The sequence below is a fragment of the Lipotes vexillifer genome, unplaced genomic scaffold (assembly GCF_000442215.2).
Source record: "Lipotes vexillifer unplaced genomic scaffold, Lipotes_vexillifer_v1.1 scaffold710, whole genome shotgun sequence".
Lineage (NCBI taxonomy): Eukaryota > Metazoa > Chordata > Mammalia > Artiodactyla > Lipotidae > Lipotes > Lipotes vexillifer.
The window spans coordinates 10,676-31,061 of NW_006789347.1; the positions used below are offsets into that span (position 1 = coordinate 10,676).

Below are 20,386 nucleotides of genomic sequence, written 5' to 3' on the forward strand. Positions count from 1 at the left end.
TTTTTTTTAAATAGGCAAAAGCTTTGAACAGATACTTCACCAAAGAAGATATGTGGATGTCAAATAAGAACATGAAAAGATGCTCAACATTATTAGTCCATAGGGAAATGTAAGTTAAAACCACGATAATATACCACTACACACCTTTCAGAATGAGAACACAAACAAACCCACCAATCCACCTCCCCTCCTCAAAAAAACATTTGACAATACCAAGCTTTGGTGAAAATGAGGAAAAATTGGAACTGTCACGCATTACTGGCGGAAATGTAAAATGGTGCAGCCACTTTGGGAAAAGTTTGACAGTTTCCTACAAATATGTACTTACCATAGGTCCCAGCAATCTCACTCTTAGGTATTTGCCCAAGTGAAATAAAAATGATCACACGTATATGTGTTAATATATGATATTTGGTTTTCTCTTTCTGACTTAACGTCACTATATATGACACACTCTAGGTTCATCCATGTCTACAAATGACCCAATTTTGTTCCTTTTTATGGCCAAGTAATATTCCATTGTATATATGTACCACATCTTCTTTATCCATTCATCTGTCAATGGGCATTTAGTTTGATTCCATGTCCTGGCTATTGTAAATTGTGCATGGAATCTAGAAAAATGGTACAGATGAACCTATCTGCAGGGTAGAAATAGAGATGCAGACATAGAGAACGAATGTGTGGACATGGGTTGGGGAAGGGGGGTGGGATGAATTGGGAGATTGGGATTGACATATATACACTACTATGTGTAAAACAGATAGCTGGTGAGAACCTGCTGTATAGCACAGGGAGCTGAGTTCGGTGCTCTGTGATGACCTAGATGGGTGGGATGGGGGGGTGGGGGTGGGAGAGAGGTCCAAAAGGGAGGGGATATATGTATACATATAGCTGATTCATTTTGTTGTACAGCAGAGACTAAGACAACATTGTAAAGCAACTCTACTCCAATTAAAAAAAAAAATGATCACACAGTAAAACCTGTATATGAATGTTTATAGTAACTTTATTCATAATAGCCCCAAACTGGAAAAAACCCAAATGTCCCTGAACTGAGAAATGGATGAACAATGAAATACTACACTGCAATAAAATGAGAGAAACTGCTAAGACATGCTATAACATAGATGAATCTCAAATGCATTATTCTTAGTGAAGAAGTCAGACCCAAAAGGCTATATACACTATGACTGCAATTATATGACATTTTGGAAAAGGCAAAACTATAGAGATGAAGAACAGATCAGGGGTTGTGTGAGGATAGGCTTGACTACAGAGGGGTAACATAAAGAGACTGTGTTCTGTGTGTGTGTGTGTGTGTGTGTGTGTGTGTGTGTGTGTGTGTGTGTCAGGTCAGGAGAGGTTTGGAACTGTTCTGCATCTTTTATGGGTGGTGGTTTGGTGGCTATGAAATTCTCAAAACTCATAGAACTCTGCACCAAAAACAGTGAATATTACTATATATAAATTTAAACTACATGTGGAGGTGCAAAGTATACTACTGCTGAAGAGAAATGGGGAAAGGTAACAGTGAGGTGGGAGGGAAGTCTGGATAGTTAAATTGCTTGTAGATTTGTAAAGGCTGAAGTCAAGGTTAGGAAACTAGATTTACCTCTAAGTTAAAGCATTTGAATGTGGAAACATCAAAATGAAAATGATGGTTAGGTGGCTTAAATCTGTTGACAATGTGTACCATAGAACCTTAGGGAAGCAGTCAAGGAAACCAGCTAAGAACTGATAAAGGCTCCCCAAGGGTAAAAAACTTATGTTTGAATAGGAATTTATATATTGAAAATTCATTCGTTTACTCTATCTCAATTTATTGTCATAAGAACCAGTGAAGTTAGAATTATTATTTGCAATTAATAGATATAAAAATGGAGGCTCAGAATGGTTAAGGGATTTGCTTAAGTTCATAGTATAAAACTGTGAAGCTAAGACCCAAATCTTAGTTGTTTGATTCTTTCCAGTTCTCCTTATTTTCTCACATTTTATTCATTTCCTTCCTGGCATTTATCAAATCTATAGATGGTCTGTTAATTTGTTTTCTTGCTTATTGTCTGTATCTCCTACTTGACTTCAGGTGAAGAGCCCTGCCTCTACAGTTTCCTGTCATATCCTCAGAACTTCTCACGCTGTTTGACACATAATAGGTGCTCAAGAAATATTTACTGAGTGAATGACCATCTAAGGTAGAAGGCAGATTATGTCTGGTTTTATTCTTTTTACCATGTATGCTATATGCAGTGATAGAGACAGGTGTTCCTGTTCCTTGTCCTGTTCTTTATCCCAGTAGTTCTTAAACTGGCTGTGCAACAGATTCACCAACAGACTTTTTTTTTTTAATGTTTATGTTTATCAAAGCAATGCAAGTGAAATGATAGCCCAAGATTGATAACCTCCAGCCCTAACCACTGTTACTTTTCAGTTCCCATCCTCATCCCCATAGTTGAACTCTACTTCTCAACACTGGTGTTTATCCTTCCTAGCATGAAGCAGGCTTTGAATACCCTGTCTTGATTTTTTCAGAATTAGCAATTATCGACTAACTTCCTACTATGGAAGAAGAGGATTTAGCTCTCTTTTTTTTCTTCCCGGTACGCGGGCCTCTCACTGTTGTGGCCTCTCCTGTTGCGGAGCACAGGCTCTGGACGCGCAGGCTCAGCGGCCATGGCTCATGGGCCCAGCAGCTCTGCAGCATGTGGGATCTTCCCGGACCGGGGCACGAACCCGCGTCCCCTGCATCGGCAGGCGGACTCTCAACCGCTGCGCCACCAGGGAAGCCCGATTTAGCTCTCTTTCGTTATTTCCACTCAAGAATTTCCTTTACTCTATTCCTACAATACTGTAGGAATTACCGTATTGTAATTTTTTGTTAAATCAACATTCAGTGCTTAGAATAGGATGATTATGTAATTATCTTTTTAGGCTGAGTCACATGTACACTATGGTTGCATTTTTTTTTTTTTGGTACATGGGCCTCTCACCGCTGTGGCCTCTCGCGTTGTGGAGCACAGGCTCTGGACGCACAGGCTCAGCGGCCATGGCCCATGGGTGCAGCCGCTCGGTGGCATGTGGGATCCTCCCGGATCGGGGCACGAACCCACGTCCCCTGCATTGGCAGGCGGACTCCCAACCACTGCGCCACCAGGGAAGCCTGGTTGCATTTTTTAATGTAAAATTTTTTAAAATAAATTTTGTTTCCTGTGGCTAATAATTGCTTCATCTTTTATATGCCTACTCTTAAGTCATCTCCAAATCGTGTCATAATGGTAATACAGCTCTCCTTGTAGTAAAATGCATCAGGTAATGTATTGATCCCATTATTGTTTTGTTGTTGTTGTTGTTTTCTCTTGGAAACATCAGTTCTGGAGACTTCCATTCTCCTGCCTCAGTCTCTACTGGCTGCTTTTTAGGCCCCTCATACAGTTATTATCCTGGATATTTCCTTCGCCATCATTCTAGGCATTCCCCTTTCCTTTCTCCAGTGTTGATCCATGTCTTCATCTCTCTTTTTTCAATCCCTCTTTTTGGTGGAAAACACTTTTAAGTAACTTCCTAAGAAGAGGTTTCATAGGAAGAAAACTTTCTGAGATCTTGCATATCTGAGGATACCTTTATTTTGCTGTTAGACTTGATTGATGGTTGCGTTTATAGGAAATTCTAAATTGTAAATAATCGCCCTTTGGAATCTAAAGATATTGCTCTATTTTCTTCTAGTTTCCAATATGATTGTTGAAAAGTCCAGTGCCATTCTCTATTATCATGCCTGAATTTTTGTCTGCAATCTGTTTGTTATTCTATTTGAAGCATTTTCTTTATCTCTGCTATTCTGATATTTTAGGATTGAGTCTTTTTCATTTATTTTTCAGACACTCACTAGATCCATGATTTGGAAACACACTTCTTTCAGTTCTGCGCAAATGCCTTTCTTCGATAATTCCACTCCTCCTCCATTCTCCTCCTTTTCTTTTTTTATAACTTTTATAGTTTAGCTGTGCAATCTCCTGGATTGATCCTAAATTTCCTTTTATCTCATATTTTTCAATTGTATTTTTGATCTTCTTTTGAGACTTCTCAACTTCATTTTGTCATCTACTACTGAATTTTAAAATTTATTTTTTAATTTCCAAAACTCATTTTTTTCCCTCTGAATATTTCTTAAAAAAAAAAAAAGAAAAGCATCCTCTTTTTAATCATAGAATTTCTTTCTTTAATGACATTGCTCATAGTTCTGAAATTTTCTTCTGCTCTCTGCTTTGGTTTTGTTCAACTCTCCCCCACCTCTTCCCATAACTTTTTCCATTTGTTTTGGTGTCTGATTTTCATGACTGTGGGTTTCTTCAAAAGTGCGGGGATCCCCAAATGTCTCCTCATATTTAAGAAAGAGAGAAGCAACCTGCATGCTTGGAACTTGTGGATTGGCAGACTTCATTTTTGATGTGATTAGGCAAGGAGTCACAATGTTGGAAGATTCTCCCCTCCCTTCCACTACTCGTGAAAATATTTTCCTTGGGCAAGTCAGTTAGTTTCCTCAGAAAGTGTTGACCTTAAAAACGAAAGCGCCAGGGCTTCCCTGGTGGTGCAGTGGTTGGGAGTCCACCTGCCGATGCAGGGGACGCTGGTTTGTGCCCTGGTCCGGGAGGATCCCACATGCCGCGGAGCGGCTGGGCCCGTGAGCCATGGCCACTGAGCCTGCGCGTCCGGAGCCTGTGCTCCACAACGGGAGAGGCCGCGGCAGTGAGAGGCTCCCGCCCCCCAAAAAAAAAAAAAAAAAAAAAAAAGAGCCAGCTATTTTACCAGCAAAATGAGTTTATTTGGGAATAGCAGAGAATTTCAATTTGGGACAAGCAAACTGTGGTAAACCATAGGTAAATCTGGAGAACCAAGGAGAGAGACTTGCTTTTTAAGAGAAGGGACGAAATTGGGGAGGCTGTGGTGGTTCTTAACAGGCTGCAGGTAGTGGGCAGCTTGTTGTTGGGTCAGAAGGCTACAAACTGTAGTGAGTGATACCTGCGCGACAGCTCCCCCTTCAGGGCTTCCCAACTCCACTTTAAATGAGGTTTCACACACATGAAAGGGCACTCAACATCACTGATTATTACAGAAATGCAAATCAAAACTGCAATGAGATATCACCTCACACCTGGCAGAACGGCCATCATCAAAAAATCTACAAACAATAAATGCTGGAGAGGGTGTGGAGAAAAGGGAACCCTCTTGTACTCTTGGTGGGAATGTAAATTGATACAGCCACTATGGAGAACAGTATGGAAGTTCCTTAAAAAACTAAAAATAGAACTACCATATGACCCAGCAATCCCACTACTGGGCATATACCCTGAGAAAACCATAATTCAAAAAGAGTCATGTACCACAATGTTCATTGTAGCTCTATTTACAATAGCCAGGACATGGAAGCAACCTAAGTGTCCATCGACAGACGAATGGATAAAGAAGATGTGGCACATATATACAATGGAATATTACTCAGCCATAAAAAGGAATGAAATTGAGTTATTTGTAGTGAGGTGGACGGAGCTAGAGTTTGTCATACAGAGTGAAGTAAGTCAGAAAGAGAAAAACAAATACCATAAGCTAACACATATATATGGAATTTAAAAAAAAGGTTCTGAAGAACCTAGTGGCAAGACAGGAATAAAAACACAGACGTAGAGAATGGACTTGAAGACACAGGGAGGGGAAGGGGAAGCTGGGACGAAGTGAGAGAGTGGCATGGACATATATATACACTACCAGGTGTAAAATAGAGAGCTAGTGGGAAGCAGCCACATAATACAGGGAGATCAGCTCGGTGCTTTGTGACCACCTAGAGGGGTGGGATAGGAAGGGTGGGAGGGAGATGCAAGAGGGAGGGGATATGGGGATATATGTATGTATAGCTGATTCACTTTGTTATACAGCAGAAACTAACACAACATTGTAAAGCAATTATACTCCAATAAAGATGTTAAAAAAAATTGCATTTCTTAGCATGGTGCTTGGCATATGGCAGGCAGTTTTTAAGTTGGGAGTGAATAGGTGAGAACTGAGAGAACTGTTGAAGAACTAGAAAGATTCTTACTCTTTTCAGAGATATAAGTTCCTTAAAACTCACACACACACACACACACACACACACACACACACACAATGTTGTATAGCAAACAATTCTATTTTTCACACCAGACTTTTATTTAAAGCTACTTTCTGCACATATGTAATAACAAATTCATAAACCACATCTTTCCAGATTTAGATTTTCTTTGTATAAAGACAGAGAAATCCTAAGCCTCTTGGAAAAGATATGCCTTGGTGAAGCAATCCCCAAGTTGTGTTTTGGCTTTGTCTAACCGTATAATGCATAAACATTCATCGATTTCTTTCATATTGATTTGACGTATACCACAGTATTTAATATTTATAGAAAATTAATTTCTTTTCTATTTTAAGAGGTTTACTCACATATGTTTAGTTTGTGCAGTTAACAGTCATTACAAAATATATACCAAACATTAATTTTATTATTTCTGACTCAAAATGTATTTTTAGTTCGGCAACACATTATCATCTAATGTGAGGTCATTTTCGAGAACAAATTAAAAACTAGAAACTAATTACTTTCTTTAACTTCATAGTCTTGATATTTTAGGCATAGGTATTTTTTGTGGAATATAAATAAAAACAAAATGTTCTCCCAATCCAGAAAATTCTCTCCACAAACGCAGTGGAGAAATAATACTTCCCTTATTGAATAAGCATTACACCAGAATGTGATGCGCATTGCAGGCAATCTGCAAAGAGACTGCAAAGACAGAAAGCAATCTCACCCTTTTATACAGCCTAGCAGATACAACCCATTACGTATGTTTTCAAGATAAACAATAACTAGTCATCAAGTAATAGACCTTGATAACACTGCACACATAATTCATCTTGACTTTATTTCCTAATTGGGGTGACCATCAGAGTTGGCTAATAAGCATTATCCACAGGAAAAACAAATGTCTCATCTTTATGACAGAAGGTAGTTTTGCAACTTGGAAAAATTTGCCCACAAAGTTAGGTTCCTACTATCCCATAGAAACTGGGAGAGAGGGGTGCTATCTCTCTCTCTCTCTCTTTTATTTGAGGTATAATTGACATATAATATTACAATAGTTTGAGGTATACAACATAATTCCATATTTGTATATATCTCTAACTGATCACCACAGTAATTCTAGTTAACATCCATTACCATATATACACAATTTTTTTCTTGTGATGAGAACTTTTTAAGATCTACTTTCCTAGCAACTTTCAAATATGCAATACAGTATTATTAACCACAGTCATCAAGCTATTACATTCCTATTTTTTATTTTATAACTGGAAGTTTGTACTTCTTGACCATTTTCACACATTTCACCCACCTCCCACCCCCTGCCTCTGGCAACCATCCATTTGTTCCATGTATCTATGAAGTTTTTTTTGTTTTTTGTTTTAATTCCACATATAAGGGAGATCATATCGCATTTGCATTTCTCTGACTTATTTCACTTAGCACAGTGCCTTCAAGGTCCATCCATGCTGTTGAAATGGCAAGCTTTCATTCTTTTGTTAAGGCTGAATAATATTCCATGCTGTATATATGTATACCACAACATCTTTATCCATTCAAGGGCGCTAGCTCTCTTGACATTTGCATTTCAAAGAGACAGTTCCCAGGTCCTTGAGAAACACATTTCTGGGATACAACGCTAACAAAACACAAAATGACAGAGACCTATCCAGTCTTCAAAATAATTTATATACATTTCAAAGAGATGAAAAAGTATACAACAATTACCAGTTTTCTAGGGCAAGTGCTCTAAGAAAGGGAAATCCCTTCTTCCATATCCAATAGGGAGAATTAAGCTTTTTTAAAAAAAAATTTAGTCTTTACATTTGTCTAATTGGTTATGTGTAACCTTTGTAATTTTACTTAAACTTTCTCAACAGTAGAATAATTTAAGAATAAAATAAAAGGTCTTTTAGGCTTAAAAAATACAAATAAACAATTAAAACCCCCATAACACAATGGAAAAAAAATAAAATTCTTGTCTTTACAGCACGTTTTGGTTTCTTTAAAAGAGTAGACATGAAAAGTCCCGTTTAAAATTTGTCTATGTGTAGGGGCGTTCACTACAGTAAAATAAATTACTGTTTAGAAATTATTAATTAGGAACTAATTATTCACTCTTCTTTGGCTCCCATTGTAATACACAAGTTTTGGAGGAGGAGGGTCGAGATAGGATTGACCTTAGTATTTGCTCCAAAGAATGTGGTTCAACCAATGCAATGTACGATACAATGCCTTAAAGAGTCGGCTACAGAAACATACCCTGCAATAGTGACTAATAACACGTATCATACTGTTACAGATCACCTACGTCTCTTTGTTTAGCTCAAATTACTCATTTTCCACTAAATTCTTTTGGTGAAGGACGCTTCAGAAACAACTCTCACTGGAGGAGCAAACCAACTTCGGTTCTTCACGCATGCTAGACTCTGGAAGAGGTAAGAACTTACTACAGGAACTCACAGGACATGCTGAACACTTTTTAATAGCATCCATCACAACTCCAGCATTTTCTACCTTGTTTTTAAAGAAGGTCTCAGGCACTGGGAATTACAGGAATGAGAAAGACACTGTTCCCGCCTTTCAGGCACTTCAAGCCGAAAACTAGTTTAAAAGAATCAACATTATAATAGATGCAAGTAAGATATACAGAAAAAGTGACTTGATTCAAAGGGGTGAAGGATGCGTATTTAGGACTGGAGGGTCCGCGACTCCAAAGCAGCTTCCGTTCCCGGAGATTTCAGCTCCTGGGATCACCCAGCACCCCGCGGGCACAATTAACATTTTAATCACGTCTCCGTCCCCACCCTCCGAATTCCTTTCCGGCTGCCGACCCGCCGGGTAGTCCCTTCCAGGCGGCCCCAGCTTATCACCCCCGGCCCGGCCACTTCCCGGCCGCGGCCAAGCGAGCCTCCCAAAGTTTCCTGTGACGCCGCCGCCCGCCTCCGGCCGCATCCCGCCCACACTCCCACCCCGGCAGCCCTGGACACCGGCTAGAAAGGAGCGAGCTACAGGGACGAGAAGAGCTGAGCCACCAGGAGGACCGCGCGACCCCACCCAAGCTGGGGAGCGAGCCCGGAGGGCGGCGGCCGACGCTCCACGCCTCCCCTTGCCACGCCCGCAGCCCCCGGTCCGCGCGCGCCCACCGGGCCTGGTGCCCGAGCCCCACCCCTCCGGGGTCCAGGCCAATCGGCCGCGCCCCGCCTCCTGGGAGGTGGTGGAAGAGGGGGTTGGGGGTCGGGAGGCAGTGCCCGCCTTCGGCGGGTGCCCATTGGCTGAGACCTCGAGGGTGCCCGGAGACCGGAGTGCAGCTGGATTGGCCGCGGAGGCTGGTGACAGCAGCGCTCATTGGTTGTGGCGGCCCCCGTGACGCGGGGTGGCGACTGGCTCCCGTGTCTGAGGGGCTCCTGCTTGTCAGGTTCTAGGTAGGTGAGTTTCGCGCCGCCAGCGGCAGGCGCTGTTACCCGGGGCAACGCCGGGGGTGGGGGGAAGAGTTGGGAAGGCCAGCCGAGAACTGGGGCAACACTCCCTGCCCGCAGTGGGGCGCCTGGGGCTCTGCCCTGGCTGTGGCGGCTGCGCCGGCTGCGCCGAGGGCTCTTTCTCCGCCCTCAGCCATCCCCCCCATCCTGCCCCCGGCTGCGGGGTCTCCCGTCCATCCTGCGCCCGCGGCGGCGCATTGCTGTTTGCGGCTTGGGCCGGGCTGCCCACCCGGCCGGGCGAGGCCCGCCCTTCCCACCCACCCGGGACTGGAGGCTGAGGGGGCGGGTGCCGGCGCGAGAGGGCTGAGGCGGGCGCGACGGCTCCGCCCAGTCGCCGGGTCCGGGGTTTGCGGGGTGTGGGGCGGTGCTGGGAGTACTGTGGGCACCGCCCATGACGCCCTCACCCCCTTTTCTCGGCTTGATCCCCTCGGCGCGGGCCTCGGGCTGGGCGGCCACCCCCAATCCCTAGGTGTTCCCCCAGCCCCTTCCTACCGCTGGGGCCTTGCGATCTCCCTGGACCGGCACAGTCCGCCCCCAGCTCTTCTCTCATGTCAGCTTCCCCACCCCCTGCTTTTATCCCCCACCTTCCGTCCCTACTCCTGTCTTGGCCAGGAGTGACCCTCAAGAGATACTGTGAAGCTAGCGCAGGCGGGGCAATTTCTGATCTGTTCTCTTTGCCATTTACGGTTGAGGAGGTGTTTGGAGTCACCTTCGGGTCAGCTTTCTGGTTAGTCTCCTTTAGGATCAACTTTCTGAAACACGCTAATTGAGTTGGTTTTGGTAGGGTGGTACGTCTTGCACAAATTAACTGTGAAGCTGTCGCTTGTGTGTGTGTGTACATTTGTGATTTTGATATATAGTGCTGTGCAGTGCAATGTCTAATAATTTATTAAGGCTCGCACTTTCATTTTCGATTGCCTCATGGTTAAAAAACCTTAATCTTTTTAATTCATAAGAAGTTGCATATATTCGTAGTAGTCTCACTGTAAATTTGACATAAATTACTCTGGGTGTAGTGCCATTTTTTTCTCTTTCTCCAGATGTTTTAAAATACTAAAAAAATTTCTTAAATGGAATAACAGCGCTGTAAAAGTGTAACAGAAAAATCAATAAGAATAGACCAAATCTATTTTAGTGCTTAAAGACTAGAAAGTACTTTTCCACCTATGGAATGGGGACAGGATTTCTATTGCAAAGTATAATTATTTCACTGTGCAATGTTGTCCTGGTGTATCTACCTGTATGGGCTTTAGGAAGATATACTTGTGAAAAGGCACACATTTGTCAGAATGCAAAGGAGGGCTCAGTGTATGTTTTGTGATCTGGGGAATCTTTTCTGCTAGTTCTCTTGAGCCAAGTGAACTGTTTTCAAAGGTACTGGAAGTATATTAAGGGAGTACATAGGCATACTTGGAAACCTTTCTCCAGTTTCTTCCATGAAAGACCTTTGGCGAAGATCTGTTTCTCTTCCATACTGATGGTTGGCAGCATTAAATATATACCATGTAAAATTATTTAGGGTCCGATTAATGCAGCTTCTGCACTATTTCAGAGTTTGATGTCAGTAGTTGAAGGAATAAATCAGGCTTTTGGTAGACCCTTCCTTTTCATTTCATCTTCAACTGTTATGTAGCTATAACTCTGGTCTGTGAACATTTCACATTTGCCTTTTTTTTCCTCCAGTATTTCACTATGAAAAATTTCAAACAATGTAGGCAAGTTCAGTTGTGCTGTGAATACTCACCATCTACACAGCAATAACATTTTCAGGACAGCTGTTACATGGCATATACTAAGGAACAGAGGAACTGAAATTATCAAGTTTGAAAACCAGCATAAATATGTATCAAACCAAAATATTGTAAAGTGCTTATTTCCGTTTGTAGATGGTAATAGTGTTTATAAAAACTGTAGTAATTGAATTCCATGAGACTATTATAAAGCAGTCCTGTGAGTAGGAAGTCATTATCTTGGTAAATCAAGGCCTTGGTGAGTTAACTGTGTTTTGGTAATCAGAAAAAAAAGAAAATCTAATGAACTTGTTATACAAATAAAAGTCTTGTTTTAAAATTGGACTCTTGTGTTAATAGATTATAGTTTTCTACTTGATTTTTAAATGAGCGTCTTCTTTTGAAGACAGGTTGAAGGGACTATCAATTATGCACTGTTTTGGTAACATACTTAATAAATTGGGTCAATCTTATGTATGTTGTTTTGGAATAAGAATGTGTTTTTGTAATGGAAAAAGAAAGCTTACAAATGTGAACTTTTTTTAGTATAACTTTTCCATGGAAAATGAAGTAATTTAGAGAGATTTAAGTTAATTTTGATAGGACTCAAAACTATCTTGCGTGTTGTTTCATGGTGTTGCTAAAAGGAGTATTTTAATACAGAACTTCAATTTGTGATAAAAAGAATAAGAAACTGGTATAAATTAATTCACATATGTGTATATTATATTTATAATTTTCCCATACTAAGGAAATTCCTGCACTCTTGTTTAAGTATGTGAATCCTGCTTTTCAGTTTTAGTATGCCCTAAATCTGTTTTTCATACTTTGCTCAGTTAATAACTAAATTCTGAAATAGTGAAATTGAGCTATGTCTCAGAATTTATAGATCTTTGGATTGCCTCATTATTATTTTTCCATATCTCATTTGACTTTGGCATGCTTATGTGTGGTTTATTTTTCATGCCATGCCATTGAGAGATAGAAGGGAACAAGGAGGTCATAGTTTTGGAACTTTGGAAAGAATAAGATGTTCAGATACTTTTTAATCAAAGCTCCAACTCCCTCCCACCCCCGCCCCACCTTCCTCCCTCTTTCCTTTTTTCTTGCTCTCCTGTTTTTATTATAAAAGTTAAATGCTTTAAAATCAATTCAGAAAACTATACAGAAAAAAAGTCATCAGTAATTCCACGATAGTTAATGTTTTGAAATAACTGAAACTTTTGTTTCTTCTGTAACACCCTACCAATCATTGCAATTTTATGGTCTTCATTGCAGTGTGTCAGCACTTACATCTCAACTTGGAGGAGTTCCTGAACTTGAGACTCAGTTAGTCTAAATTAGAAGAAGCCTCCAAAATCTGGAGGAAAAATGGAAAATAATCAATAGAGGACAGATTAGAGTCAGAACAAAAGAATCAGACCCAAGCAATTACCCACTTTTTCTTTTTTCTTAAGTATAAATATAGTCCTAATTGACCATATGAAACTGCTCTATGACTGACAAAATATGGAGCCTCTCAGGTTTTTTCTTTGGAATTCAAAGTGTCCGGGTAAGATGAAGTTTACTTAGTGCCTTTCTACAGAAGTTTTCAGGTTTTTTCTATTTGGGGGTGATATTTCATATTCAGCTTTTAAAAAATTTAATGTCATGCATGATTTGGAATTATTTCCTAAATATTCATTTATACTTAGCAAACTATGACTAATTTTTAGCCTATACATTATCATTGCTCACTATAAGCTTAATATTGTCTCCTCCTTTAGAAGGTTTTAATTAGAAGACTGAAAAGTTCAACGTATGTGTTTCTTGTGAGATAGCAGGGTATAGTGAAAAGAAGAGTCATTTATTTTCGAGCCAGATAATCTGGGTTTCAGTCAGAAATTAGGATTTTCTTTTGTGGGATCTTGGGCAAGTTTCTTAATCTCTTTAAACCATAGTTTCCTCATCTGTAAAGTGGGGATGATATAATTGCCTCACAAGGTCATTATGAAGAAGAAATGAGACAATTGAGGTAAAATGACTGAATTTAGGGAGTGTTCAGCATTGACATTCAGTTATTTTCATGGTAGTTTTCATTTCATCTCTTCTAGTATTACTGTGTTTATTCTACGATCCTAAAAGTCCCTAAGTTTTAGACTTTGGAAATTAAAATAATGTACATTAAGCTTAAATTGAATGATATTTACATTTGTACAAACCAAATAATTAGAAATATCTCAGATTAGCAGGGTTTTTTTTTTTTTTTTTTTTTTTTTTTTTAGCTCTTGAGTTACTGTATCTCAGTAGCAATAATCAGAAATTTACCTTAACTGATTTTTACCTCAAAATATGTCCAGTTTGTCTGAATTCCTGAATTATTTTTCCTTCACATTAGATTATCATCTGTTGTTGGATGGTTTCCCTGAATTCTTTTCCTTTGAACCACAAATATTTGCTTAAAAGTGGTACAGAAAAGCTAAATGTTACCTTCTTAAATCTCTAATGCTCCTTGCCGCCTTAAATTACATTTACTTAATCTGTTTAAAAGTTAAACTTTATTTTCAAATGTAATAGTACACAAAACTCTTAATTGAAAGTTTTCTGTCTCCTACAGAAATCTCCTATATGATTACTTTTTAGGGAGCAACATTTTACAGAGATCCCTATTTCAAAATGTGTGTTCATTAAGTATGGGGTTCTGATTCTTAAAGAACACACACTTATAGTTTAAATGCACAGACCAGCCTATAGTTATTGGGTGTTGTGAAGCAAGCACTGAACTGGTAAAAAGTTAGGATTGGAACTAAATAGTCCTTATTGTCTCATCCAGCAGTAAAACAAAGATTTTGTGATCTGAGTCAATGATTCTCAATATTTTTTCCACCCAAGTACAAGATACGTACATGTGTGACATATTCTAATACGTAGTTTTCTAGTATGCCCTCTGTAATTCCATCTTACCCTCTTCCACTCTAGGAAGCATATCAGAATGCAAGTGATTGAGAATGACACTATTATAGGGATAAACTTGAATCTACTCCGATTTATTGAGAAAAGTGAGTCATTAACAAAAAGGTAAATAACTATTATTAGTAACAAATACTTGAGACACACCTTATAGTACTATCATTGAGACCCAAGTTATTTCTGCATTTTCCTGAAACGAATGCTTCTTCACTTTTTCTTATCAGTGTTGTAATGCTTACGTAAGAAGAGATTACTAATTTTATGTAATTGATAGTGAAGAGCCTTACATTTTAAAGTCAGAGTAAATAAAATAACATTATCATAGAAAACTTGAAATTAGTTTTCCAGTATAAGTTATTTTACTTGCAGAAAAGGTATTTCCATAGTGGGACAAATGGTTTTAGGAAACGGGGAAACTCTTAATAGTATAATATTTATATTCTAGGTGTTTAGTATATAAAAATGCTCTTTACAGTGGCTCAGTCAGAAAAATTTCTTTAAAATTACATTTCTGTGAATGAAATTGCTCTTGAATAGTTCATCCTACATAGAAGTAGTATGTATAATATACAGTTTGAAGTGAAGACTTAGGAAAACTATGTTCATTAGACCCTTAGCATTAGCAAGTGGTATTTCTTGAAATCTTTGTGGACCTAGGATATAACTACCTTCATAAAATACAGATTTAATTGAAAAATTTAGTTGATCTCTTCAGACCCTTAATGATTCTATAAACAGGACTGTGTCGTCAAAGTTGTTAAGCAATTTTTTGCTTCTAAAATGAAGGCTGGATGATTTTCATTACATCATTAGTATACATGCAGAGTTTCTTATTGTTGGCTTTTTTGCCCTGGGGTTTGTAGAACAAGAGTGTTTTTGGCTTAATCACAAAGCCTGCTGCACTGTCACAAAGTTGAAAAGTTAGTCGTTGGTCACTGTAATGCTTGATGCTTGCTGCTGTTTCTTGGTCATGGTTTGACAGGAGTTGGACACTTGAGGAGTTTGTGTCCCTTCTACTCTCTGTATGTCTTCAGCTTGGGAAGGTTTCCCAAGCTTCTGTCAGTTGGAACTTTTTGTTAATTTCACATTATACCAAGAATAATGCATTTGACTCTTCTACCAATATTCGGTTTTGGTAACAAATGGTTCAATAGCCACCCTAGCAGCCACATGACTTCTTACTTCGTGAGAATGTTTATACAGTGCTCTGACTTTCTCTTGAATTATATTTCCTTCAGAATCACATGCTTTCTATATATATTCGTATACAAGTTAGCCATCATTTCAACTTTCAGTAAGGTTTTAAAATTTTGCTTTGGTAGGAGCAAAGGAAACATTTTAAGCATAACCTTTTTGTTTGTTTTAGTATAGAGTCTGTGGTGTATGGTGGACTTTCTAATGACGCTGATCCAGTCACTGTCACATTTCTTATCCATTCTGAATTTACTGCAAATTTATATATTTTGGTTAAGTACCATCACTTTGTCAGGCCTCTTTACTTTCTATGTATTGAATAAATTGGCAATAGTAGATTAATTAAAGGGAATTGAACAGTGCAGTTGTATCAGATAATTTTTAATGGCAAATAACTTGATGATCATTATCCTGATTATTTATAAACAATTATGTTGGACAACGGATAAGAATTTTCATCTAGATTTATATATAATAGAACTTTTTGCAAAGCAGGAGGCTGATTTCTTTCTCTTACCAATAGTTATGTGTGTGTATATATATAATATATTGTATTATGATTATTTATGCATAGCCCTTTTTTATCCCTTCCTCAACATTTCTAAGGAAGAAACAGTTTCTGTCAGTAAAAGTTTTTGAGTAAATGACATGAATTCAGATATTGTTATGGGGGAGGGGCATTGACATTTCTTTAGTGCCTGCTAAAAATGTTAGGCATTTTTGTACATTTGTTTTTATTTTCATCACAACCCTATTAGATTGTAGCTTGTATTTTCTTTTTGTGATCTGGAACCAATCTTAGGTCATATCCAAGGAGATTTAGCTATAAAGTGATACCCGGGATTTAAATTTAGGTCTTTGATATGCTAAATCTCAAATAAATGAAATGATAAAAGTCTAAACATAGTGAACCATTAGCAGTCCTGGACTTAATAGCAGTTTCAATTACTTGGGAGTGACTCTAAAAGTCCATTTTGAAGTATTTGAAGTTTTGCTGAAATAATTTCCTCTTATTGGAAGTGAGACCCTAAGATATGCATGACCTCACCTAACTGCCCAGTGTCTACATCTCACCTTGACTTTGTTCTCGGTGTGAAGTTATCCTGTATAATAACTTCTGTCAAGTGATAAAATGTTGCTTCTTTGTAAAAATTTTCCTGAAAAAGAAAGCCAGCTGCTAGAAGTGAAGAAAAAGTAGAGGCCTAAGAAAGTGGTAGATCTTAGCCAGAAAATAGGCATTTTTCAATATGTTTAAAAATGGAATGTTGAATCCAGTGAGTCTGGATGTGAATCAATCTACCACACCTTCTAGGGAAACAAAACTTGCCTTATGGAGCATTGTTATTGAATGTTTCAGCTCTGTCAAAAATTCTCATGGTTTTTAAATTTATTGAAAATGTCAGGGGTCTTATATTCATAAATTCTATCCCATTTCCCTTCTCTCTCACACTCAACAATAATATTGAAAGAGATTTGACTGTTTCTAAATAGCTGCTACTTTCTAGAAGTTAAGGTCATTCTGACAAATATCTTAAAATACTAAAATAAACAATAGTATTCTCACCAACAATAGTATAGACACCAATAAAAGAAAATATGGGTGTCCTTTTCTGAGTTTCACAATTAATTATAACAATAGTAGCTAGTCAGTGATGATGGCCTCTTTCTAAGGTTATGATGGTCTATTAATATTTTGGAGCCAATTTACCCCATCACTGAAACTGGCAGTCTAAAATTGAAGTGACTTAGCTTAGAGACACTTGCTATTACATGTCCTTAAGGTAGCTTACATTGTAAAAATAACGCAGAAATGTTCTATGCTATACAAGAGGCAAGTTGTTGCAGGAATGGGACAGAGAGGAAGAAGGCGTGAGATTCTTCGTTTTTTGGTTATTCAACAAATGTTAGTAGAATACTCACTTCATGTAAGGTCTTACATTATGGCTACAGATAATTTTAAAGCGTAGAGAAGTTTCAGACTGTTTTCTTGAGAGAGAGAGTAGATGTAGGGGAAAGAGCATGACTATTAGAGCTAGACCCATTTAGGGTTGCATCTGTGCTACCTGTAATTAGTTGTATGAATTTAGGCAAATAATTTAATGCTTATATCTTCAGTTTTTTTTTGGTTTGAAAACTAACCCCAGTTTTGTCTAACTGGTAATGATACTAGATTTTGTAATACCTTTCAGTTGCATGAGACTAAACCCCTACTCACAGTATCTTAGGGCACTGGGACGAACAGGAGTGTATTCTCTTTAGGTATGGATGGATTCAAGGGCACAATGGCCTCAGCAAACTCAGTGGCTTTCTCTTGTGTTAGATATGCTCTCAGGTAGGATTTCTCCATGTGGAGCTCCCTGATGGTTTACATTCTTTCAGTTTAGCAAGCCCAACGTAAAAAACACTTTTCCTACTCATAGTTTTAGCAAAAGCCCTGGGATTACATCTCATTGAATGAGTTAGGTCATGTTTCCATCTTTGATCCTGTGGTCAGGGGAATAGTATATGATGATAGGCCAGATCTGGATCAGGTGTTAACTGTTGGAACTGGGAATAGGAAGTGTGGTCAGCCACGTGGTCTGAACCATGTGGACTGAGAGTCAGGGTTGGTGGTTCACTGAAAGAAAGAAGGTACTGTTACCATGGGAAGTGGGAGTGGATGCTGGGCAAGCATAACCAAAAGACATTCACTGTAATCCTCCTAGTGTGCATCCATGTCATCCCTCATATATAAACCCTTGAAAAAATGCCCTCATCTAATATAATGCAGTGTTTCACTTAAAACTTCCAGTGCATTTACCACTTGACCCCCAACAGAGGAAGACAACTCAAAGACTGTTTAATTACTGCATCAAACTTTAAGTCTAGAATCGCTGGGTAATTTCTCTCAGTTCTGTTTGAAAAGACAGTCTTAGGGTCAAGAAACTTATGGTTAAATCATAAATATAACTAATTGTAATAAAGCCAGTATTCGGTGATAGAAGGAAAATAACATAAGGACAATAAAAACTCTTAATTAGAAAAGAGAAAAAGGGGAAACCCACAGAGATTTTCCAATCCATGATCTGTACATATTTCATTGGTCAGGGGTGGCAAGGACTCTGCCTGGGCAGTGGAATAAGACTTTTTTTTTTTTTTTTTTTTTTTTTTTTTTCCAGTGCGCGGGCCTCTCATTGTTGTGGCCTCTCCCGTTGCGGAGCACAGGCTCCGGACGTGCAGGCTCAGCGGCCATGGCTCACGGGCCCAGCCGCTCTGCGGCATGTGGGATCTTCCCGGACCGGGGCACGAACCCATGTCCCCTGCATCGGCAGGTGGACTCTCAACCACTGCGCCACCAGGGAAGCCCAGTGGAATAAGATTTTTGATTAGCAAACATGGCTGTCTCTTGTTCTACCACCCAGGAAGATCTTTGTTATTTCTCCTCCTGGTCACAGCCAACATGGGTATTGAGAAGAATTCCCTTACTGGGGCCTGCACAGTTTTAGTAGCCCTTTTGCTATTGATGAGAGCTTGGAGTCCAGGAGAACATCTTGAGGGCTGAGCAGTAACAAATCTTTGCTGGGAGTTTCTTAGTCAGTACAACTTTCTTATAAACTTAGTAGGTTTTTGATTTATTTGTATTTGACCAACAGTCTCCCCAGTACCCAAAGCCCAAAGCCTAGTCCTTGAATCAAACTATTGCCCTGGTATGTCTCTAAACAACTTTGCCACCCTAACTCAGTGAGTAGTTCTCCAACAGGCGGCATTATTTTATTTTATTTTATTTTTACCTTGGGATATTTGGCAATGTCTGGAGACATTATTATTATCACAATAGGGGGTGGTGGGGTGAGTAGGCAGGTGTCACTGGCATGTAGAGGTAGTGCCCAGGGATACTGTTAAACATCCTGCAATGCACAGGACAGCCTCCCACAACAAATAATTTTCCAGTTCAATATGTCAATAGTGGGCTTCCCTGGTGGCGCAGTGGTTGAGAGTCCGCCTGCCGATGCAGGGGACACGGGTTCGTGCCCCGGTCCGGGAGGATCCCACATGCCGCGGAGCGGCTGGGCCCGTGAGCCATGGCCGCTGAGCCTGCGCGTCCGGAGCCTGTGCTCCACAACGGGAGAGGCCACAACAGTGAGAGGCCCGCGTACCGCAAAAAAAAAAAAAAAAAAAAAATGTCAATAGTACTGAGGTTTGGAATCAAGCAAATCCTAGGCTTCTCAATCTTCATCTTGGCCTCTGTCTCTAGGCCATTCAGAGCAACTTGTTGAAGTAACAGTGCACAACTGGTTGGTTCCTGCTCCCAGGCTGTAAATATATTTTTGGCTAGGATGGTTGGGGAGGAGCCCAGAGCACCAGGCTTTCGCCACCTTTTATTTTGTGTGGTTAAAGACCCGAATTTTAGTTTAGGGATATTTGATTTTCAACCATGTAAATTGCAAGATAATCAGCCATGAAAGACTGAAAAGATTTTCCTTTTATTAAGACTTCACTCAAAGTTTGCTTCTCTTTTGAGGGGCCTTACTGAAGACTGCTGCATAGTAGGCAATATACCAACATCCTGACATTTTTACTAAGTGCCCTTCAGTTCCATCCTTACTAGGCAAGTAGTCTAATTTTTTTTTTTGAGGTGGGAATTTACCAGATGTTTTGCTTATTATGGATTGGTCACTTCTCACCCTATAATACAGGGATACCAGATTCCCTTCATTTTCTTTTATTGACTCAATCAGTTCTACATTTTAGGGCTGTCATTTGTAATTATTGATTTCCAGCATAAATTTTTATATTTGTCAGTCTTTTGTATGCCAGTGATAGAAATTCAGTTAAAAAATCAATCCTTCCCATCTCTGTAAGTGGCAACTCCATTTGTGTTTATGCTCAGACCCCAAACCTAGAAGTTATCCTTGACTCTTTTTCTTTCACCTCCCCAATACACTCTT

At 39.4% G+C, this 20,386-nt stretch overlaps 1 protein-coding gene across 2 annotated transcripts in view; it reads left to right on the forward strand.

Annotated features, from left to right (window-relative positions):
• The first annotated feature begins 8,363 nt into the window (after positions 1-8,363).
• Positions 8,364-20,386, forward strand: part of FER (FER tyrosine kinase) — a 474,424-nt gene continuing 462,401 nt past the window's right edge. Inside the window, exon 1 of one of the 2 annotated variants that reach the window (XM_007462584.1) lies at positions 8,364-8,544. The gene's annotated coding sequence lies outside the window, so the exon portion shown is untranslated. Of the gene's footprint in view, positions 8,545-9,500; positions 9,532-20,386 lie in introns of those variants that run through there. The other variant, XM_007462585.1, reaches the window with a different exon arrangement.